The sequence below is a fragment of the Somniosus microcephalus genome, chromosome 14 (assembly GCF_052327205.1).
Source record: "Somniosus microcephalus isolate GS21.2 chromosome 14, FLI_Smic_1.0, whole genome shotgun sequence".
NCBI lineage: Eukaryota > Metazoa > Chordata > Chondrichthyes > Squaliformes > Somniosidae > Somniosus > Somniosus microcephalus.
In genome coordinates this window covers 74,585,587-74,609,742 of record NC_141000.1, presented here as the reverse complement: position 1 = coordinate 74,609,742, position 24,156 = coordinate 74,585,587, and the positions used below count along the sequence as shown (strand labels likewise).

At 42.8% G+C, this 24,156-nt stretch overlaps 1 long non-coding RNA gene across 2 annotated transcripts in view; it reads left to right on the top strand.

Moving 5' to 3' along the window:
• The window catches only part of LOC147107567 (uncharacterized), a 30,659-nt gene extending 6,743 nt beyond the window's left edge, over positions 1-23,916 (top strand). The window contains exons 3-4 of one of the 2 annotated variants that reach the window (XR_015080832.1): positions 9,950-10,027; positions 19,554-23,916. This is a non-coding gene — a long non-coding RNA (uncharacterized LOC147107567). Of the gene's footprint in view, positions 1-9,949; positions 10,028-10,109; positions 14,786-19,553 lie in introns of those variants that run through there. The other variant, XR_015080831.1, reaches the window with a different exon arrangement.
• Positions 23,917-24,156: the final 240 nt, after the last annotated feature.

Genomic DNA, 24,156 nt, shown 5'->3' with positions numbered 1-24,156 from the left:
CCTACTCTTGAATGTTGCCTGACAATGTGATGACACTTTCACTATTTTGGTAAACTACTGCATTCTAATTATTCAACACCCTACTATGATTCATTGATTTGTCATTTGTAGATAGATTACTGTACATTTCTGAACTTTAAGTATAAATCCAATCCTGCAGCTCAGACTAGTGGCACTTTTGGGCCTTGCATACAGTAGCCATTGCCTTTTTATGGTTGTAATCATTTATTGAGAACTGCTGGAAGTGATGTGGGTTGCATTAATAACTGTGCCAACCAGGGGTGCGCCGAGCTAGTACAGTGGGCATGTATTGTCTGTTTCTAGAAACTGCTAATGTCTTGTCCCAGTATAAATTTTTATTGGACATTTTTGCTGCTTCAACTTTTTGGTCATTTTAAGGGAAAAACCCTGCACAGATGTCAATCTCAAATTGACTAGTCGGAGCGATTTGTCTGTCTGGCGCCTGCATATCCCACTCTTCTGTCAAGAGAAGAATGTGCGGTGGTGAGCAGGCTGTAAGACAAGAAAAATGTTAACAAAAATAATAAATACCGGTAAAATATGTGTGGTGGGGGGGGGAGGCCTTTTTTATTTTAGCTTGTTAAAATGGTCAGAAAGTCCCTAATACTGTACCACAGGCCACTTCCAGAGACACTTGGGTTTCTATTGAGTTGACAGCTGAGCAATTCTACTATTCGGTTAGTTACTGACTCGCCAGTAATTAAATATTTAATTTTAATGGTTCACCACATTTCTGTATGAACTGTCTACTGTACATATTTGAGTAAGATGTTTTTAGACTGACAGGTTCTAACTTTTGGTGCAATCAGGTGGCTGGCCACATACCATTAAGTTAATGAATCTAAAGTCTGTAGATTCTAAATGTTGCTAAATCTGAATAATCAATTATGTTAAGGTGAACAGCAACTTCTCTATGTGCAGTTCCTCCTCAGCCCTTCATTGTGCACTCTTGCCTCCTGCTCTGCTCGGCTTGTCCTATCGCCTACCTTTTTGAGGGCCCCTCTCAAGACTTGTTTGCTTTGAAGTGCTCTAAAATGGAGTCTTGCACAAACTATCTGTACATTTTTAAAGTTTATGCATTTTCTTTATTAGCCTTCGCCATCTTTACTGAAGGTGCTGACTCTTGCTATGACACATTTCCATGGATGCTGGTCAATACTCTTCATTACCATGCCCAAGTTGCATTCTACATGTGTGATCCAAGACAGTAAGTGTCATCCAGCTATTCACCATGGGGCATCATCTGAACCTGATCCTGTTCTCACTCCACATATCACATGCACTTGGAGCACGTTAGAACGTTGCAAGGTGCTTGAGGCATCAGAAAAATGGATGCGGAACCAAAGAAGGAAATAAGCGGTGATCAAGAAAAGGAGGAATGGGAGAAAGCAGGGGTTTAGGGAGGGAATTCTAGAGAATGGGACTTAGGCAGCTGAAGGCACAGCTGCTATGGTGGGGTGAAACGGGGATGCACAAGAGGCCAGGATTGGAGGAATGGAGAATTTGGGGAGGGTTTCGGGCTGGAGGGGGTTTGAGATGGGGAGGGGCAATGCAATGAGGGGATTTAAATACCAGGATTGCATTTTAAATTTGGGACTCCGGAACCGAGATTTAATTTTGGTGAGCAAGGATGGGGGTGATGAAGAGTGTGGGATAGGACACCAGCAACAGAAGTTTTGGATGACCTGAGGTTTATGAAGGGTGGAGGATCGGAGACTGGCCAGGACAACATTGGAACAGTCTAACCTGGAAGTGATAAATGCATGAATGAAGGCTTCAACAGCAGACGGGCTGAGCTGGTAGTGAAGACAGGCGATGTTGGAGATGGAAGTAATTGAGAGGATGTGTGGTCCACAGCTCCACTTGGTCAGATCGGAGGCCAAGGCTGCAAACAGTCTGGTTCAGGCTGAGGCAATAGCTGGGGATGGGCATGGAATCTGTTGCAAGCATATGAAGTTAGCTTCAGTCTTCCCAGTGTTTAACTGGAAGAAACTAGTGGCTCATCCAAGACTAGATGTTGGACAACAGAGGTAGTGGTGGGGGTCAAGACAGTTTGTGCAGAGGGAGAGCTGGATGTTGTCAGTGTACAACATATGGAAGCTGACCCTGCGTCTGTGGATAATGTCGCCAAGCGGCTGCATGTAGATAGGGAGGAGGAGCAAAGAGAACCCATTGCTGGAGATGCTTTGAGTACAAATAAGAGTGGAACCAAACAAGGGAAGTCCTACTGAACTGGACAGCAGGACAGGTGTAGGAGGTGGATGGTATAGTTGACTGAGACTGCAGAGTGGTTGAGGAGGGATAGTGCACCATGGAGAATATAATTTAGTTTGGACTGTTTCAGTGTTGTGGCAGGGATGAAACCTGCTGGGTGTGGATTGAAGGATAACAATATGCTCCATGACTTTTTGAGGAGAAAGGGAGGTTGGAGGTGGGTTGGTAATTTGCAAGGTCAGAGGGATTGAGAGTGGGTTCCTGATAAAGAAGGAGATTGACGGCGCTTTTCAAAGGGAGAGGGACAGTATTTGGGGGGTGCGGTGGGGAGGAACCATTTACAATGTCGGCTAGCAAGATAACCGGAAGAGGTGGTCAGTAATTTAATGGGAATGGGCCAAGAGAGGAGGAGGTGGTGGGTTTCAGGGACAAAATGAGATGGGCGAGAACCTAGAGGAAGGTGTGTGTTCGGGGCTAGGGTAGAGCAGGAGGTTTGGCTTGTTGGGAAAGGGGGAGAAGCAGCTGAGCAGATGTCACCAATTTTGGTGACTAAGACATCTGAGGAGAGGAGTTTGAGGGGATGGTTGCTGTGGAGAAAATATATGAAGTTATCTTTACTCTAGGATCAACCTTTACTCCAGGATCGACCTGCAGAGCAGTGTGTGGTTTGAGAAGAGCGGCCCAATCGCACTTGATGTGGTCCAGCCAAATGCGATGATGGATGGCTCAACTAGTTGTGGACCAGATACAGCAAGTTTGTAGCTGTTGGACTTGGAAGAAGAGATTGGGACCATTCCAGGGGAAATGACTGGGATGAGAGTAAATGTTTTGCCGGGGACAAGGACATCAAGGATGGAGGTGAGGGAGCGGTTGAGTAAACTGATGGCTGCAAAAGTATCATTAGTGAATGGAAGGCAAAAAGCTAGGCAATTGGGAGTTTGAAAGTGCATTGTAAGTGACTAGGGGATGAGTGTTTTCCAGGGATTGATGCAGAAGCGAGTGGGATTGGTAGTGATGAGGGATACAAGGAAGTGGTTGGAGATGACCATGCCTGTGATCAAGTCTGTGGGAGTAGAGAGGCCACAGGAGATGGCAAGCTTGAATGGTGGCCATGAACATAGGTAGGAGAATTTGTATAGAGGGGGTTTAGAGAGCACTGGAGGGCAGTAAATTCAGAGGTGAGGGGGCAAGTGGAGATTGAAATAACGAGATGAGTTACTCTGCAGAATCTGAGGGAAGATATCTGAGAAATTTTGGGTGGGGACAAGGATTTTGAGGTAGGAGTGGGACAAGGTGTGTACTTGAGGTGGAGAAGGTATCTGAGGAATAGCAGGAAGAGACCAAGATTTGACTTGCTCACTTTCCAGCACATTTCACTAGATGGCAGTCAAAAGCAGAAATGCTGATTATTATTCTCCCCCCTCCCTCCCTCCCTCCATGGGCTGGGGGCAGAGATCAATTTTATCACCACCCAGAGTGAGCTCAGCTAACTCAACAAACCTGAGTCCCATCCTGGTCTGGACAGTTCAAAGGTTTGTTGTTTTCTGATTGGTTATTGCAGCAGCAGTTGGCAATTAAAACTGAGCTACCGGTAATAACATTGCAATAATGCAGAAGCTCATTTTTAATTTTCTAGGTTATAAACTATGCAAATCTGCCTCCATGACACTAGCGTTAATCTAACCTCTACACTTAATTTTTAAAATCTAACATTTGTGTTGAAAGCAAAACCCATTAAAGCTAAGGATAGGCGATAACTGCAACATTCCCAGTTCTAATTACAGTACCAGTGTCCCTCTAAAGGTTAGCTTTCAAGTCTTTGGCGGGGGTGGCGGGTAGGCTGCTTAAATTACAGAGAATTGGTGAATCGCAATTTTGATGAAACATTGTTCAATGTTCTTTTATTTGACCAAACAAAGAATTCCTAATTGAGTGAATAAAAGGTAGATATTCCTATCCATAATCTGTGGAGGCACTCTTAACCATTGCATATTTAGTCAAAACCACAATCAAAAATTGAGAATTCTAGTCACATCATTAGACATGTGTATTTGTACTTAAGACAGTTTATTGACTGATTAAATTATTGAATTAATGAGTTCATTACTATTGTGACCTCAAATTGCATTTGAAGTAATTCTCTCAAATATATCTTCCTACTTTGTCTTCTGAAAATGTTCAGACCCCCATTTTAAAATTCAGTTGGTGATTCTATTTCTACACTGGGAAAAGATAACTAATATTTAATGTTTTATCAAGTATCTATACTTGCTGAGGGATTACTGAACACAGATTTATTTAGGATGTGAGCTATTCCCACAGCAAATCATTGCATCTTGGATTCCATTCTAGAAATAAATCCAAATTAATCTGCTTGTATTTGAATCCGTCCAATTGGCGCCATGATTGAATCTGGTTCAATTGGAGGGGACCATCTATCCCAGAAACGAGATACTGTTTCAGTATACAGGGAGCCTAACCTGTTTCATATTGGGGGCATACAGTAGCTTACCACTTATTTGATGTAGGCATCTGCTAGTCTTTCTGAGCAGTTGCAGCCAGATGCCCATTCAGTCATGCCATTTAAAAGATGTTTCTCATTGGCAAGTTAGAAGATTCTTGTGGGGCTGTGGCATGTTCCCTGTGTTCTCTTACTATATGTAATCATGGAAGGATGAATCAGCACAAATAATTGGGGACTTTTGGGCATTTTGGCATCTGTGTTGTAGTTTTAACACAAGTGAAGTGACTATTCAGTATTTGAGTATTATGAATGATTCAGTTCCTGTTGGCGTGATCCTGCTGACAACAATTTGGTTAGGAGAACTCAAAAAAATGTTTTAGAATGTGGATGTGGTGAGCCTAGTCATCTTCGAGGTATTTCAGAGGAAACCCACATCAACTGTAAAAATGAACTTTGAACTCCTGGACTCCAATAATAGTTGCAGCACTGCTTGATGGGAACACTTAATCTTGACTTGTCCACCATTGGTAACTTTTTTACTTGGTATACTTATTGTAGCACAGCCAGTTTTAAGTGATTCGAATGCTCCTTGGATCATTTGGCTTTATTTAGTAATTATACTTACTAAGGGGCAGTATAGTGCTGTTGCAGTGTCCTATGTCCCTAAATTCCCACATGGTGAGCTTTTGATGCCATCAATGAAAGTACAAATCGAAACCCTATAGCAAAAGAGATGGAGACAGAAGATCAGGGGGCATTTCAGTTGGATGTTCTTTTGCATCTCCTAGAAGCTAGTTCCAGGTGGGCATTGGCAGAGACTACTATGTATGCTACTTAACTCCCAGTCTCCTCCTCCCCCACTCCCTCCCATAAACTAAGAATTGTGTAACCTTGAGGGCTTTTTTTTGTGTTCACATGAATGATGACCTGGTGGAACAGATTGCCTGGCCATTGTAGAACCTGTCTGATTTTTATCCCACTGATTTCAATGGGATGAAAATCGTGCGGGTTCTACGTTGGGGGAAATCCACTCCACTAGAAAATACCCTTCTGATGTTTGTTTATACCAAACTGACACTAACACTGTACTGCGCTAGACAAAACTAATAACTGCCTCCGCCAGATTCTCTCCGTCCTCTCCTGCAGGCATTAACTTAGAATCATAGAATGGTTACAGCACAGAAGGAGGCCATTCAGCCCGTCGAGCCTGTGCCGGCTCCCTGCGAGAGCACTTCAGCTAGTCCCACTCCCCTGCCCTTTTCCCGTAGCCCTGCAAATTTTTTTCGCTTCAGGTACTTATCCAATTCCCTTTTTGAAAGCCGTGGTTGAATCTGCCTCCACCCCCAGGCAGTGCATTCCAGATCCTAACCACTTACTGCGTGAAAAGTTTTCCCTTATGTCGCCTTTTGGTTCTTCTGCCAATCACTTTAAATCTGTGTCCTCTGGTTCTCGACCCTTCTGCCAACGGGAACAGTTTCTCTCTATCTACTCTGTCTAGGCCCCTCATGATTTTAAACACCTCTATCAAATCTCCTCTCAACCTCCTTCTCTCTGGAGAACAACTCCAGATTCTCCAGCCTATCTACATAACAGAAGTCCCTCATCCCTGGAACCATTCTTGTAAATCTTTTCTGCACCCTCTCTAAGGCCTTCACATCCTTCCTAAAGTGCGGTACCCAGAATTGGACACAATACTCCAGCTGAGGCCGAATCCGTGTTTATAAAGGTTCATCATAACTTCCTTGCTTTTGTACTCTATGCCTCTATTTATGAAGCCCAGAATCACGTATGCTTTTTAAACTGCTTTCTCAACCTGCCTTGCCACCTTCAATGATAGGAAGTCACACAACACTAGGTTATAGTCCAACAGCTTTATTTGAAATCACAAGCTTTCGGAGCGCTGCTCCTTCGTCAGGTGAAGTCATTGAAGTCACCTTCAATGATGTGTGCACTTGTGGTTGTATGCAGTTCCACAGCTGTCAGAACCCCTTTGGTACCTCCCCAAAGAAGCCATTCTTCATGAGTGAACTTTTTGGGGGTGAAGACCGACTTCAGCAGAGGTGCAAAACAGGTGGCAATAGAAAGGAAAATCAGGCAGGGTGCTGATCCACGATGGCCTGCTTTCCATCCCTGCTGAAGTTGAATTTTTGTTTTTCACCTTTTGACTCTTTATAGCCTTTTCCACTGTTCGGGCCATTACCCCATCTTGTCCTTACTCAACATTAAAATACATACACTTTGAAACAAGAAGCTCGTAATATGCTTTTTAATATTGAATTTAAATTTGTTTTCTGGTCCTACTTTCTTGGTTTGATTTGAAGTAATATTCTTGTTCTTATCTGTACCATTTAATAATGCATGTGCACATTAATATTGTATGTGCACAATGAACTTCCCTTAACTTTTCGTTCCAAGCTATATAATTAGAGCTTCTTTAATACTACTTCATTGTTCATTCCCTTTTTACATTTAGGATCAGTCTTGTTGCTCTTCTCTACACCCTCCCCAATGCTTGTATAAGTTTTCTGGCATGTTGACCAGAATTGAATACAGTACTCGAGTGTTGTCTGACTAGTGCATTGTAATGCTTCAGCATAACCTCTGAAGACTAGGGACTGGAATTTTTTTCTGCTTTTTTTTGCCTGGTAGTGGAGGAAAATATGGTAGGGAGGCCTACTAACACATCCTTGCCCCAACTCTCACCCCAGCAGAGAAGACCATTTGGCTACCCATTCACCAACACTGGCAGGGAGGTGGGGCCTGGCAACCTACCTGATTTCCCTGTCTTCTGCCAGTGGCACCCCTGACTCCAGGATGGAGGGAGAAGCTCTCGCTCTCTCAAACCTTATCTAATTTAGACTCTCTGGCCTCTTCCGGTGCTGCAGGTGTCTGTTGCAGAACTCTGGCAGTGGCTGACTCCCTTTTGTAGCCATTTTGCTTGTGCCTCCATGGTGAGCTGCAGGTGTCCCGTGCAGCATGTCTGATTCAGGCCAACCCAATATTGGGCAGCCTAGAGGCTGCTGGATCAACAGCAAGGCAAGTCTGGGGAGGGGGTGGGTGGGGTGAGCCTGTGACGGCAGCATCCCAGATAATTTTTATGGTGTCCAGAAGAGCACTCCTGCTGCTCCTGGCCCCACAAAAGTAATTACAAACTTGCATTTTCTGGGTCGCTTCGTCTCTATCACGAGTGAGTGCACGGGCATGACTAGTTCAGTCCTAAAATGGCAATTGAGGTCTGATGTACATCATAGAACCCTAATTTTCATATTAAAAGGTGGGGGGGCTACTGCCTGAAACAAGCAAGTGCTTCGACCACCCAGTGGTAAGCTCCTGTGAAAGTGGCAGCCGGCCAATCGCCGATATTAACCTGACAGTTAATTCTACCAAACCTCTTTTGGAAGCAATTGCCGCCTTTAACCCCAATTTTAACAAGTTACAATCGACTCCATCAAAACGTGGGTCCTGCACCACTGATTAAGAAAATCCACCTTTTCAGATAATTTGCTAAAGATTTCTTTCAAGGATTATTATTAAAGAATTAACCTTGTGTTTTTTGTTTTAGTATCCAGATTATGAATGTGGATTAGAAGCAACAGGGGTCAAAACACTGATTGCAATACTCCACTCAACACTTCCCTTCAATCTGACATTACAATTCTCATTAGTACTGTTTTCTATTTTTAACCAACTTATTCTTATCCAGTCACATGTTCTACACTAGACTCCCTGTGGCTTTTAGTTTGATTAAGGAACTGTTGCATGGGACTTCATCACAAGCTTGCTGAAAGTCCAAATAAACTATCATTGGGAGCTTGACTGTCGACTTTCTGTAACATCCTCAACTAAGTCAAGGAAGTTTGTCAGGAACTATCTTCCTCTTCCAAGTCCAAACAAGCTGTTTCTTATTATGTTATTGTTATACAGGACCTCTCCAGTCTACTTCTTGGAAAGGTCTGTTAATATTAGAGGGATGAGCTTGCTGTGGTGCGGTCCAGAGTTATTGCCCTTTGAAATATTGGCACTGTAGGGGTAATTCTAGGACACTGCGCTGCCAGCGGGAATTTCATCTGTCTGGAGTGACGATCAGAAATTGGATTGTGGGCAACCTGAGCCTAGACTTCCCTGATCAGCTGCTGGTGGGTGAGTCTGCTGCCGGTAGCACAAGCTTAATAAATCATCCCTTGTATAGGTTGCTTCTAGTCCTGCAGTATCTCGCTAGCGCCCAATAATTAGTTTAGGACAAGAGCCTGCAAACATTCCCTCAGTCTGCTTCATCACACTAGGATATATGCCATCTGGTCCAGGGGATGGTTAGTGAGTATATATATATATTTGGGCCGGGCGGTTTAAATCGAGTCCTAGGCTTTGGGGCCTGTCTGTCTGTCCCTGTGTGAATCTGCTGCCGGGCAACATTTCTACCTTTTTTTAATAGCTTCAAAGGTGAAAGTACTTGCATAACATTTACCAAAAATGTTTTATAATTTTTGAGATATTAACTTTTTCGAAGCTGCATCAGCAGATTTTGAGCTGGAAGTAAATGGTGTTTTTAGCTTGAGGCAATGGCTGCCACATCCCTGAGATGAAAACGATTAGTCCCGCCCCCACACACACCCCGATTGGCCAACCATCAGGGGTCTGTACTGTAGGATTGGTCAATCGTGACGGCACAGGATTGGTCGAACCTTGACGTCAGTCAATCAATGCTAAGTAGCAGATAATGAGTTTAACTTTGAAGGTTTTTTGCATAAGGCGCGAACAATTTTCGTCCAACCGAAAAGTAAATACGCTTACGACCGTCCCGGAACCGTAAGCTTTCTTCGGCGGTAATGCACGCGTAGGTACGCTCTAACTTTTGAGCGCATAGCCGGACAGACGCACACCCGAGGACAGAAGGACAGACGGACAGATAGACAGACAGATCGATTCGTTTATATATATATAGATTCCGTCTATTCAATCAAAAGAAAGCTTATCATTAGGGGACTCTAATAGGCGTATTTACTTTTTGGTCAGACAAAAATTGTTCAGACACTATACAAAAAATGGCAACATGCTGCTCATTAGCGTTGAGTGACGTGATGGTTGACCAATCGTACAGGGGATTAACCTGATGTTTGACCAATCGGTGCGTCGCGGGGGGCGTTTCATTGCGTGTGGGCGGGTCTAATCCTTCTGAGCTGAGGGGAGTGGCCGCCATCTTGGTTCCTAACTATTCATTTCTTGTGATATGTTTTGATTTTATTACTTCAGATGCTACAACAGATAAACCAACTCCAGACCACCAGCGGAGCAATACCTGCAATATTGCCACAGTTCCTGGCCTTCCAAGTAAGTGTTAATACTTTTCTATTTCCCCCCCCCCCCTGCCCCCGTGCATTTTAACGCACACTGAAGTAGTTATCCTCCGTAGGTGCTCAAGATCCAAGTATCAATGCTGCAAGTGACACTGGAGCATGCTGATAGAACACTACCAAATAAACTGCCTGCTCTAAAACACAACTGTGTAATTCCCATTGGCTGCTTTGTGGAGAGGGTCAAGTGTGGTAATCTGACCTTGTGTATAAGGTGAAAACCAACATTTCAAAAATAATTTTTGAAACCGTTTAATTACTTTACTTTTATCAGAATTTGGTCCACCTAGCCTTAATGACTGTTCAGTCAAGAGGGCAGTCTCACCCCAGGATGCTGTCAATGCCCATCATAGGATACATAGAAATGTGACGTTATCCACTTTGGTAGGAAAAATAGAAAAGCAGAGTTTTTTTTTTTTTAAATGGTGAGAGATTGGGAAATGTTGGTGTTCAGAGGGACCTGGGTGTCCTTGTACACGAATCACTGAAAGTTAACATGCAGGTACAGCAAGCAATTAGGAAAGCAAATGGTATGTTGGCTTTTATTACAAGAAGATTTGGGCCCCAGCTATTCACAATCTATCAATGATTTGGATGAAGGGATTAAATGTAACATTTCCAAATTTGCTGCTGATACAAAGCTAGGTGGCAGTGTCAGATGTGAAGAGGCTTCAAGGGGATCTTGACAGTGAGTGGGCAAGAACATGGCAGATGGAATATAACATGGATAAATGTGAAGTTATCCACTTTGGTAGAAAAAACAAAGGCAGAGTATTTCCTAAATGGTGAAAGATTGGAGAATGCAGATGCTCAAAGGGACCTGGGTGTCCTTTTACACGAGTCACTGAAAGTGAATGTGCAGGTGCAGCAAGCCATTAGGAAGGCAAATAGTATGCTGACCTTCATTACAAGAGGATTTGAGTACAGGAGTAAAGAAGTCTTACTCCAATATATAGGGCCTTGGTGAGACCACACCTGGAGTACTGTGTACAATGTTGGTCTCCTTACCTAAGGAAGGATATACTTGCCATAGAGGGAGTGCAACAAAGGTTCAGCAGACTGATTCCTGGGATGGGGTGATTGTCCTATGAGGGGATATTGAGTAGACTAGGCTCTAAATTCTGTAGAGTTTAGAAGAATGAGAGGTGATCTCAATGAAACATACAAAATTCTTACAGGGCTTGACAGGGTAGCTGCAGGGAGGATGGTTCCCCTGGCTGGGGAGTCTAGAACCAAGGGTCACAGTCTCCGAATAAGGGTTCAGCCATTTAGGACTGAGATGAGGAGAAATTTCTTCACTGAGGGTGGTGAATCTTTGGAATTCTCTACCCCAGAGGGCTGTGGATGCTCAGTCGTTGAGTATATTCGAGAGAGATCGATAGATTTTTGGACTCTAGGGGAATCAAGGGAATTATGAACTTCCTGATGTGACTTGCCCCTCTGACTCCCCCACAAGATGTTGCTACTTCTGCTTGAGGTGAAACAATGTATTTTGCCTTTTTCATGTGTGATTATAACATACAAAACATCATCAATATGATTTTCATCTAGTGATGATCTTTCTTTAAAATCTTGCTCTATATTCTGGTGGAGATCTTGGGTGCCTACTACCATGCAGGGTATAATCCACTAGCTTCTCTTGCAGCTGCTTGCCATCCGTTAGGGATTTTGTTGTTGCAGTGCAAGGTTTTTTTTAATGTTTATGGGACGTGGGCATCGCTGGCAAGGCCAGCATTTATTGCCCATCCCTAATTGCCCTCTAAGGTGATGGTGAGCCGCTGCAGTCCATGAGGTGAAAATACTCCCACAGTGCTGTTAGGGAGGGAGTTCCAGGATTTTTACCCAGTGACAACGAAGGATCGGCGATATAATTCTAAGTCAGGATGGTTTGTGACTTGGAGGGGAACGTGGAGGTGTTCCCATGCGCCTGCTGACCTTGTCCTTCTAGGTGGTAGAGGTCGCTGGTTTGAGGTGCTGCCGAAGAAGCCTTGGCGAGTTGCTGCAGTGCATCTTGTAGATGGTGCACACAGCAGCCACGGTATGCCAGTGGTGGAGGGAGTGAATGTTGAAGGTGGTGGATGGGGTGCCAATCAAGCAGGCTGCTTTGTCCTGGATGGTGTTGAGCTTCTTGAGTGTTGTTGGAGCTGCACTCATCCAAGTAAGTGGAGAGTATTCCATCGCACTCCTTACTTGTGCCTTGTAGATGGTAGAAAGGCTTTGGGGAGTCAGGAGGTGAGACACTCGCTGCAGAATACCTAGCCTCTGACCGGCTCTTGTTGCCACAGTATTTGTGGCTGGTCCAGTTAAGTTTCTGGTCACTGGTGACCCCCCAGGATGTTGATGGTGGGGGGGGGTGTGTATTTGATAACCTTGTGTAAAATTAAGGTTTGGATTAACTAAGGAAATTTTAAGATTCTGTTTTCAGAAGTTGAAGACTTGTATGCATTTGTTTCATAGTTTTCAGTTATTTTCCAAATGAACTACAAGGGGCACTATCTCACTAGAAGTAGTACTCCATACATAAATTATGCTGGAAAGTGTTGTCCTTGATGATTCACTATGATGTCTGTTTAAACTCCAGTCAAGCACCTCTTCAAGCCTTCTCATGCTAATATACTCAGCCAAGCTACTTGAAACAGTCTTGGGAACAGTTTTGTTCTACCTTACTTAAGCTATAGGTTTACTGAGATGTGGTAGTCGAGTGACCATCAGCTACTGTTAATATGTTTTAATCAGTACAAGGTTTGTTATATGGGACTGCAATAAATACCAGTTTCCAGGCCATAAATGCACTCTATTTTCTAGAGGAACCGCAATTAGCCATGCACTAGTAGTGGCTGCATTCTGAGTAGATTCTATAAAATTACACTTAAGTAACAGATTAATAACATCAACTGGAGGGCGTAGTCTTGCATAGTATTTACAGCACAGAAACTGGCCATTTGGCCCAACAAGTTCATGCTCCACATGAGCCTCCTCCCACTCTTCATCTAACCCATCAATAGATCCTTCTATTCACTTCTCCTTCATGTGTTTATCTAGCTTCCTCTTCTATGCTATTTGCCTCAACTATTCCTTGTGGTAGTGAGTCCCACATTCTACATGTTTCTCCTGAATTCCCTGTTGGATTTATTAGTGACGATCTTATATTTTATGGTCCCTAGTTCGAGAGTCTCCCACAAGTGGAAACCTCTCCAGTCTACCCTATCAAACCCTTTCATAATCTTAAAGACCTCTATCAGGTCACCCCTCAGTCTTTTTTTTTCTCTAGAGAAGAGCCCCAACCTGTTCAATCTTTCCTGATGGGTATAACCGCTCAGTTCTGGTAAATCACTTTTGCACCTTTTTTAATTGTATCCCTCTAGAAATGAACCCAATGCTTGGTTTGCCTTTTTTCCTGGCCTTATTAAACCTGTGTCACTAGTTTGCTTTTTGGGTCTCTCTACCCCAGATCCCTCTGCTCCTCTACCCCATTTAGATACTTGGGGCTCGAGTTTGTCAATGGGGAGCTTTTGGAGGCAGGATGCCAACTTTTTGGGTTGTAGTCCCGCCTCCATCGACTTGTGGCCAACCCACGCTATTTTCCCTTGACTGACCTTGTTAAGCCTGCTCAGCAGGCCAATTAAGGGACATCTGGTTACTGGTGATGTCAGTGATTGACATTTCATCTGTCAAGAGCTTTTGACAGATGAAAAATCAGCATTTGACAGCTCTGTGAAGCTGTCAAACACTGACAATCTGTCTTCTAACTTGAGTCCTTCTACTCGGACTCAGTTAGAGAGCTCCAGATCAGAAAGCAGCTTTTGACAGTTCAGTGGCCATTCTGCTTTCTGTGCCAGTGAACTGAGGGACTCCTGAGAACTGAAGGAAGGAAGCCTGCAGGAGAAAGTAAAGTTAAGTATTACCTCTGCACACATGCACCCATCACTCACCTGCACAACAGACATCTCGACCCCTGCAGACAGACGGTCCGCCTCACTAACTTGGTGTGGTTTGGAGCCTTTGGACAGCCCACACTTCAGGGCTGAAAATAGGGATTAGGCAAAAAACTGCCTGTTAACTACTTGTTAACAGGCAGTTAATTGGCACTAATCCCCTTCCCGCCTCAGGCGGCTCCCAGCACAGGTCGGGTACCTGCCTCCTGGGACATTGGCACAGAGGCGGGTTGGGGGCGGGATGTGTTCCTGCCCCCCCAATTCTGCAATTTTCCCACCACTCCCGCCTCCTCGGGGCTTGGACAATCGAGCCCTTAATTTCCAAGAAGTTTCCACTTGTGGGGACGAGCATACCTAGAGGCCATCAATATAAGACAGCCACCAAGAAATCAAATAGGGAATTCAGAAGAAACTTCTTTACCCAGAGGGTGGTGCGAATGTGGAACTCCCTACCACAGGGAGTAGTTGAGGCAAATAGTATAGATGCATTTAAGGGGAGGCTAGATAAGCATATGAAGAAGGGAATAGAGGGTTATGCTGATAGTTTAGATGAGGACAGATGGAAGGAGGCTTGAGTGGAACATAAATGCCAGCATGGACTGTTTGGGCTGAATGGCCTGTTTCTGTGCTGTATATCCTATGTGTATGTTGGCTCCTTATTCTTCCTACCAAAATGTACCACCTCACACTTGTCTATATTGAAGTTCATTTACGCATTACATGCCCATTCTGCAAATTTATTAAAATCTCCCTGTATTTTGTCAGTCCTCTTCTGTATTAACTACACCACCCCCCCCCCCCCCCCCAAAAATTTGGTGTCCTGAGAATTTTGAAATTGTACTTCTGATTTGTATTTTAATAAAACCTGTGTTTTATACTTGAAAGGTATTCATTTTTTTCCTAATAAATTGAGTGATTTGTTCCAATTATCATGTACTAATGCCAGAGTGAACTTATATAGCTGAAGCAAATTTGTAGTAAAATTTCAAATCTGGCAGTTAAATGTTAATCACGTAACATTCAGACCAAAAAAACTCCATCTTTCATGAGTCATGTAAATGTTTGATACCTGTTGCTACATGCTACACACTTGTCTGTATAAAAGCAGGATCATTTTTATTAAAAGGTTTAAACAGTACTGCAAACCTACACAAATATACTGCTACTTATCGGCCTTTGAAGATTTAGAAGTGATGAGTCGGCATTTACACATAGCACACATCACCATCTGTTATTCTCTCGGGTGTAAATTTTATATTCAAGTTGACATATATTGCATAGTGAAACATAACATGAAATTGTAGATTTAAGCCTGGATATGTAGATTAAACTTTGTTTAGAAATTTGCTTATCTCTGTTTCTAATTGCTGCGCATCCACCTGTTTTCTGGTGCACACACATCCTTTTTTTAAATGCAGACATGATTTATCCACCGAAGGTCATCCAAGGGACTAATTGTTAGTTTTGAAATGGAGGTCACTGCACGATTCTGGGAACTGAGACTGGTTTGGCTTCTTCCAAAGCATTGAGAACCTTACAAAGGAGTTCTTTATCTCCTGGAGACACTGAAGTTGCAATCAGATGCAATATAAATGTTGAAATAGGCTTAGCCCATTGTTTACAAAAAAGGAGGGAGCATTTTGTAGTGTTATCGCAGGTTATAAGCAACACTTAAATGGGTCAACTTCAAACGACTTAATATAGCATTAGTGTCATTCTGACTCCCATTTGCTGCCATGATGCATTCCATCAAGCAAGACAGGAAAAATATCCACCATCCATCTAAGAGAATGGTACATGTGTTACAGCCTACAAAATTGAACTCTGGGCAAAATGTCTAGGACAAAATGAGCATGAGGGAATGAGCAATTCACCTCCCAAACCTCTGCCTAAGTAACCCATAAACTAAAGGGTACAATCCTAAAGTGGATGCAGGAACAGAGACCTGGGGGTATATGTGCACAAATCGTTGAAGGTGGCAGGGCAGGTTGAGAAAGCTGTTTAAAAAAGGGATCCTGGGCTTCATAAATAGAGGCATAGAGTACAAAAGCAAGGAAGTTATGATTAACCTGTATAAAACATTGGTTCGGTCTCAACTGGAGTATTGTCCAATTCTGGGCACCGCACTTTAGGAAGGCTGTGAAGGCCTTCGAGAGGGTGCAGAAAAGATTTACAAGAATGGATTCCAGGGATGAGGGATTTCAGTTACCTGGATAGACTGAGAAGCTGTGGTTGTTCTCCTTGGAGCAGAGAAAGTTGAGGAAATTTGAGAGGTGTCCAAAATCATGAGGGGTCTAGACAGAGTACAGGAAACTTTGGTTTATCCGGAGGTTGTATGTCCGGAAACCTTGATCTAATGGCAGAAATCGGCAGCCATTTTGGTTAGGTTTTTTTCTTCTCAGTCAGGCTCTGGAAAGCGTCTTTGTAGCTTAGCAACAGCTTCAGAGACGCTTCCAAGGTACGGGCTGAGTGTTTACAAGCTGTTGCTAAGCAACCATGTTTGTTGTCAGATACGGAGATGAAAACCTCCGTATCCTTCAACATTAGCACTGGTCTATCCGGAAGTTTTGATAGATCGGCAGCAGCTCGGTCCCGTCGGTGCCGGATATCGCGAAGTTTCCTGTAGATAGAGAGAAACTGCCTATTGGCGGAAGGGTTGAGAAGCAAAGGACACCGATTTAAGGTGTTTGGCAAAAGAACCAAAGGCGACATGAGGACAAACATTTTTATGCAGCAAGTGTTAGGATCTGGAATGCACTGCCTGAGCAGGTGGTGGAGGCAGATTCAGTCGTGGCTTTCAAAAAGGAATTGGATAAGTACCTGAAGGGAAAACAATTTGCAGGGCTATGGGGAAAGGGTGGAGGAGTGGGACTAGCTGAAGTGCTCTTGCAGAGAGCCGGCACAGGCTCAACGGGCCGAATGGCCTCGTGCTGTAACCATTCTATAATCCCTAGGATGTACATATGAGAGGCCTCTGTCACACACCTGAATTTTCTCCTTCCCAATGGGAAAGTGTCTAGTTTAGGTTCATTGGTTCTCCTTGATGGCAGAGCTGAGATCTGGTTCTAAGATGTGCGGGTTAGGTTGATTGGCTATGATAAATTGACCCTTAGTGTTAGGGGGATTAAATACGTGGGGTTACGGGGATAGGGTGGGATTTGTGTTGGTGTTACGGGGATCGGGTGGGATATGTGTCGGTGCAGGCTCGCTGGGCCGAAATGGCCTCTATCTGCACTGGGGTTTCTGTGATTCTGTGAAGTGCATCATAAATTACATGCATGAATCTGTCTTGCTGGTGCTTTAGCAAACTACTTTACCATGTAATCGCAGCATTGGTCTTTTTCCCTCCTGCAGTTTTCTCTTCCCAATGATCTGATCAGATCAGGAGTAGGAATCCTGGTGGTCTCTCTGCTCCTCCCCAACCTAAAAGCACCAAGACCAATTGTACACTCAGTCAAGATCACCTAATGGCACAGAATGGGCATAAAACCTAGGGCCTTCCTGATCTACATTAATCATTACCCTCAGGCATTAAAGTTGCATGTCAAATGATTTTTGTGACTGGTCTTTTGACTTTTTTTTAAACAGCACTGAAATAAAAGGTGAAGCAATTCTGTTAATTTGTCTTTTTTAAGCAACTTGTAAAACATTGACTTTTTTGTTTAAAATAATTTAAAATTTAACTTAAATATTCTGTCCCTGATTCTTCACTACAGTGACATGTGATATTTCCTTTTGACAGGGCTGGTATGGCAGAATGACAACTGTCCAATTTCACTCCACGTTTTGGTGTCCATCACTTGCTCAGTAGTCAGTGTAGATTCTGTCTCCATCCAGCAGCTACATCTGGCTACTGGGTCTCTGATGGTATCCCACTCCTCTTCTGCTGGTTCATTTATTTCTAATTTAAGTGGCTTCATATCCAAGGTGGATCCAAGATGCAGTTTTCAGCCAGTGTTCAGATATTCCCTGCCGTTACTGAATCGGCGCTCTGACGATTCCCCACTCTTGTCATTAGGAATAGAAACTTTCAGCTGCAACTCTGTACCCAATAAAATGCCAGATTTGGTCATCAATTGCATGTTATCTGCAACTTTTAAAGTGGTGTTTATGGTAATATCTTGTATGGGAGGAACAGGCAATAAATAATCAATGGCATCCATTGGGCTTTCGCCTTCAGGTTGCAAATGCATTTTAGCTGCATCCATTGTTTTGTTGCATTCCTCTCGGTCAATCTCTAACTCTCTTTCCCATGTGGCTTCCATTTCCATGTTTGCTTAGAGATCCTTGTGTCAATCATTCTCTGAATATAATCACTGTTGGTTCATCATCTTCTCTTCTGGATTGTTATAGTCATCTGTGCCCTCTGAAGTATCCTTTCATATGTCACTTTGTTAAACCATCTGATGTGAGAGCTGTTGCAGGCATCTACAATGGAAGCTGTTGAGCTGCATTTGGGTGGCTTTGTTGGGCCGCCATGTTTCTGAACCATGTAGAAGCCCAGCCAGCACATTTTACTTAAATCCCAATATTCTTTTTTCTCCAATCACTTTGATTTCCAGATTAAGTGAAGCATTTCAAATGCTCCACTACCTTTTTCCCGGTATGAGCTTTGACATCTGACCTCCATTGTCTCGCTCCAATTTGCCTAAGTAGGTGAAAGAATGTGCAGTTTGCAGTCGGTCGCCTTGCAGGTCTCTTTTCGTCCGAGTTGCCATTAACTTTCATGGCCTGGGTTTTTGCACTATTAATGTATAATCTTAACTCTAGGGTTCTGGTTATAAAATTGAGTTTCTTTTTGTTTCTGTAGCAAACAAGAGTTTGACTTGGTTAGCCCTGCACAAAACCCTTCTCCTTAGTTGGGCTGTAGGTAGTGTGTCACAGGCAGAGCTCCTCACTCTAATTCCCATTATTCCTCTAGAATGTGGTTAATTGCTATTTAGTAGCTTTACTGCTAGACAATGCCACAACTAACCCAACAATGTTTCAAAGGATGCTAATTATCATGTGCAAAGTTTTCTACAATTGAAGATTGAAGTAACAGATGGACAGTATGTTTAAATTGCAGTATTATAGCGCCTGTCACTGCAGACCACTAAGTGCTTACAAGGATCACTAACAGCCCCTAGTGGCAAAGATCAAGTCCTGCATCACTCATTTTTCTGTCTGCACTTCACTATTTAATGCTATGAAGATCTGTTTGTCCATACAATGTTCAACTATCCTTTTCTGTTAACTCACAGCTAATGATACCACATTATATTTCACTAGGATATGGGTTCAGACTGTCGAGGACTGATATCAGGAAGAATAGTCATACTTCAAGAGTAGTGGGAGGCAAAAGCCTTAGTCATTCCAGAGCCTGGGATGATGTGATGGGAATACAGTAGATTTTTTTTTTTTGGATGGATAACCATCCTCATCTGCATTCATCCTGTGCTTGTCTAATGAACATTTTCTCTTTACATTAACTGTCCATTAACTTTCAAACTTTACCTGTTTTTAAAATCATTCATATGTTCATTATTGCCTTCCACACACTGAATTCAGTCTTTGTATTCCCTACAGCCAGGTGGGTAAAGACTTGAAGAAAACATCCACAGGCACTGCAGCTCATGAGTTCTCCAATAGAATGTCATTTATCTTTGAATTTTGATCCAATTTTCAAGTAATAAAACTTTATATTCCATAAAAGTGATACAATACAATCTGTGTAGTGGTGACTGTCTACAAGTACAGAGACAAACTAAAGCATTGAAATCCCAGTATGTTTCTCATTACAAGAAGGGTGCATCCAGAAATTTTAATGAGCAGATACTGTTTGTCTTGTCCAGTGTGGAAACATTCCAGACGTGGTGAGGAATGATGCTACTGGGAGCAGGCTGAAGAAACCCTTCTGAACTTCACTTGAAAACCCAAGATGACATTAATATTTTTTTCCCAGGTTTGGGCCTGAACCTGGCATACAATGTAGAATTCTGTGTTAGTATACCAACAGCTACATTGTCTGCTGGGTTTCAGGCTACCTGGAACAATAGAAAAATCACTAACATTGCAACGTGGCTAACTGGAATAAGCCATAAATAGGTAAGCTTTTTTGCTTGTCACCATATTTAGACAGCCTAGTCATGGAGAGTACTCCCTTCCAGCTAAGATTCCGTTCCAAGGCTGCCTATCACTCTAATTGGTACGGAGCCTGGGGGCAATACGGGGAGGGGTGGGGGGTACTGAGCCCGGGGCAATATGGAGGATAATGGGGGGGGGCTCCTAGGGCGACTAGGATTAGTGGGGGTATTAGCAGCAGCCTGCTGTCAGGTCTGTTGTCAACCCTGGAGTTACTAGAATGGTTCCAGGGATGAGGGATTAGTGTTATGTGGATAGACTGGAGAAGCTGGGGTTGTTCTCCTTGGAGCAGTGAAGGCTAAGAGGCGATTTAATAGAGGTGTTTAAAATCATTGAAGGATTTAGATAGAGTTAATAAAAGAGGAAACTGTTTTCAATGACTGAAGTGTTGATAGCGAGAGGGCACAGATTTAAGGTGATTGGCAAAAGAACCAGAGGCGACATGAGGAAAAACTTTTTTATGCAATGAGTGATTAGGATTTGGAATGAATTGCTTGATGGGGTGGGGGATACGGATTCAATAGTAGCCTTCAAAAGGGAATTGGAAAAATACTTGGAGAAAAAATTGTACGGCTATGGGGAAAGAGTAGGGGAGTGGGACTAACTGGATTGGTCTTCAAAAGAGTCGGCACAGACTTGATGGTCTGAATGGTCTCCTCCTGTGCTGTACGATTCTATGATCTGCCAGCTCTATAGCGAATCAGTTTTCTAGACCTGTTATGTGGAATACCTTAAAGAGAAATGTTCCACCTGAAGCTGTTTTAGAAACTGAGGTGTTTTCCTTATCCTGTCTTGGAAGCAACTCCTGAGAGACTTTGGAGAGTTACATTTGATAATTATGGAACCGGTCATAAACAGAACTGGCTGCTTCCCTTGCATGTCTTTCTGTCAACAGGAGAAAAGCACCATCTGTGTTGGATGAGGAAGATGGAAACATAGAAGATAGGAGCAGGAGTAGGCCATTCGGCCCCTCGAGCCTGCTCTGCTATTCAGTGCGATCATGGCTGATCATCTAAATTCAGTACCCGGTCCCTGCTTTCTCCCCATACCCCTTGATCCCTTTAGCCTTAAGAAATATATCCAACTCTTTCTTGAATAAATTTAATGAATTGACCCCAACTGCCTTCTGATAATAATCTGTCTTCCTGTTTTTGCCACCAAAGTGGATAACCTCACATTTATCCATGTTATATTGCATCTGCCATGTTTTTGCCCCTGCCATGTTTTTGCCCAATCACCCAACCTGTCCAAATCATCCTGGGGTTTCTCGGCATCATATTCACTGGTTCTCCTTTATCTAATCTATTTTACCAGTTACATCCTCAAAAAATTCCAGTAGATTAGTCAAGCACGATTTACCTTTTGTAAATCCATGTTCTGCTATTACATCTTTTATAATGGACTCTTAACATTTTCCTCGCTACTGATGTCAGGCTTACTGGTCTGTAATTCCCTGTTTTCTCTCTACCACCTTTTGAATAGTGGGGTAACATTAGCTACCCTCCAATCCATGGATACTGTTCCAGATTCCATCGAATGTTGGAAGATGATCAGCAATGCATCTACTATTTCTAGGGCCACTTCCTTAAGTACCCTGGGATGTAGATTATCAGGCCCTGGGGATTTATCGGCCTTCAATCCCGTCAATTTCCCTAACACCATTTCCCTACAAATACTGATTTCTTTCAGTTCCTCCCTCTCATCAGACCCTATGTTCCCCGACATCTGTGGGAGGTTATTTGTGTCCTCATTTGTGAAGACAGAACCAAAATATGTAATTAATTGGTCTTCCATTTCTTTGTTCCCCATTATAAATTCCCCTGATTCTGACTGCAAGTGACCTACGCTTGACTTCACCAATCTTTTTCTCTTCACATATCTATAAAAGCTTTTACAGTCAGTTTTTATGTTCCCTGAAAGCTTACACTCATATTCTATTTTCCCCTTCTTAATTAATCCCTTTGTCCTCCTTTGTTGAATCCTAAACTGCTCCCAATCCTCAAGTTTACTGCTTTTTCTGGCCAATTTATATGTCCTCTCCTTGGATCTTATATGCTATCCCTAATTTCCCTTGTTAGTCACGGTTGAGTCACCTTTTTTTTGTTTTATTTTTATGCCAAACTGGGATGAACAAATTCTGTAGTTCATCCATGCGGTCTTTGAATGTTTGCCATTGCCTATCCACCGTCAACCCTTTGAGTGACATTCCCCAATTAATCCTACCCAACTCACGCCTCAGACCATCGTAGTTTCCTTTATTTAAATTCAGGACCCTAGTCAACGACTTCATTCTCCATCTTAATGAAGAATTCGATCATATTATGATCGCTCCGACCCAAGGGGCCTCGTACAACAAGATTGCTAATTAATCCTTTCTCGTTACACAATACCCAGTCTAAGATGGCCTGATCGTTGGTTCCTCGACATATTGGTCCAGGAAACCATCCCATAAACACTCCAGGAATTCCTCCTCCACAGTATTGTTACTAATTTGGTTAGCCCAATCTATATGTAGATTAAAGTCACCCATGATGACTGCTGTGCCCTTATTGCACGCTTCTCTAATTTCCCTTTTAATGCTATCCCCAACCTCCGCATTACTGTTTGGAGGTCTATATACCACTCCCACTAACGTTTTCTGCCCCTTGGTATTTCTCAGTTCTACCCATACAGATTCCACATCATCAGAGCTAATATCCTTCCTTAAAATTGTGTTAATCCCTTCTTTAACCAGCAATGCTACCCCACCTTCCTTTCCTTTTTGCCTATCTTTCCTGAATATTGAATACCCCTGGATGTTGAGTTCCCAGCCTTGGCCACCCTGGAGCCATGTTTCCGTAATCCCAATCAAATCATATTCGTTTACCTCTATTTGCGCAGCTAATTCATCCACCTTATTGCGAATGCGCCTCGCATTAAGACACAAAGCCTTCAGGCTTGTTTTTTTAACGCTCTTAGACCTATTCGAATTATTATTTACTGTGGCCATGTTTGATTTAAACCGTTGATTTCTCTGACTGCCACTTTTGTTTTTTTCCTTCCACCTTTTACTTTTATCCTTGTTTTCCCTTTCCTCTGTCCCCCTGCTCAGGTTCCCAACCCCCTGCCATTTTAGTTTAAACCCTCCCCCAGAGCACTAGCAAACACTCAAGATCTAAGTGGTTACAAACTGTTGATAGAATGATACAGCACAGGAGGCCGCCATTCAGCCCATCCTGCCTGTGCCGGCTCTTTTGAAAGAGCTGCCCAATTGCTTTTTCCCCGTCAAGTATTTATCCAGTTCCCTTTTGAAAGTTGCTATTGAATCTGCTTCCATCATCCTTTCAGGCGGTGCACTCCAGATCATAACTTGCTGCGTTTTTTTAAAAAAATGTTAAATCTCTATCTTCCCTCTGGTTCATAAGATTACCGAAATATTTCAGTGGAAATGTAACACTGAAAACAGTCAAGTGCAGAAATTTCCAGTAGTTTTTGTCTTGATCGCAAGCTATTTTCAACTTCTCAACATTAAATTCATAGGCTTAATATATGAATTTGCTTAATGTGCACCAAAATGTTATGCACTAGTGGTATGCATATAATACAAAACTCAGCCCCAGAAACTAAGCCACTGAATTTGAATGTATTTGTGATGGAGTAGCAAAAATGTTTTTATTTCCAGATACCTATCTGTTAAGTTGATAGAGTGAGATTGCAAGCCCACAGTCTGAGGATATGGAAATAACCTGTAATGTTACAGTTTAAGTACCACACAAATTGCATGCCTGTTACAAAGGAATCAAATAATAAAAGAATAACTAAAACAGGACTCCATTGTTTTCTATTTATATTGTATGACGATGTAACCTCAGGGCAATAACACAATTCAAGAGTGATAACACCTGCCTATTGAATGGTGTACATCAAGGGTCATTTCTGTGGCGTACAATTTAGGATTCCTAAGTGCTGTCATGGAATTTAAGAGACAGGTGTTTTTTAAAGTAAATAAAAGTGTAAATTATGGTGTAAACTAGAATCTAATTCCCTGGCAAATTTCTGAGTTAAATCC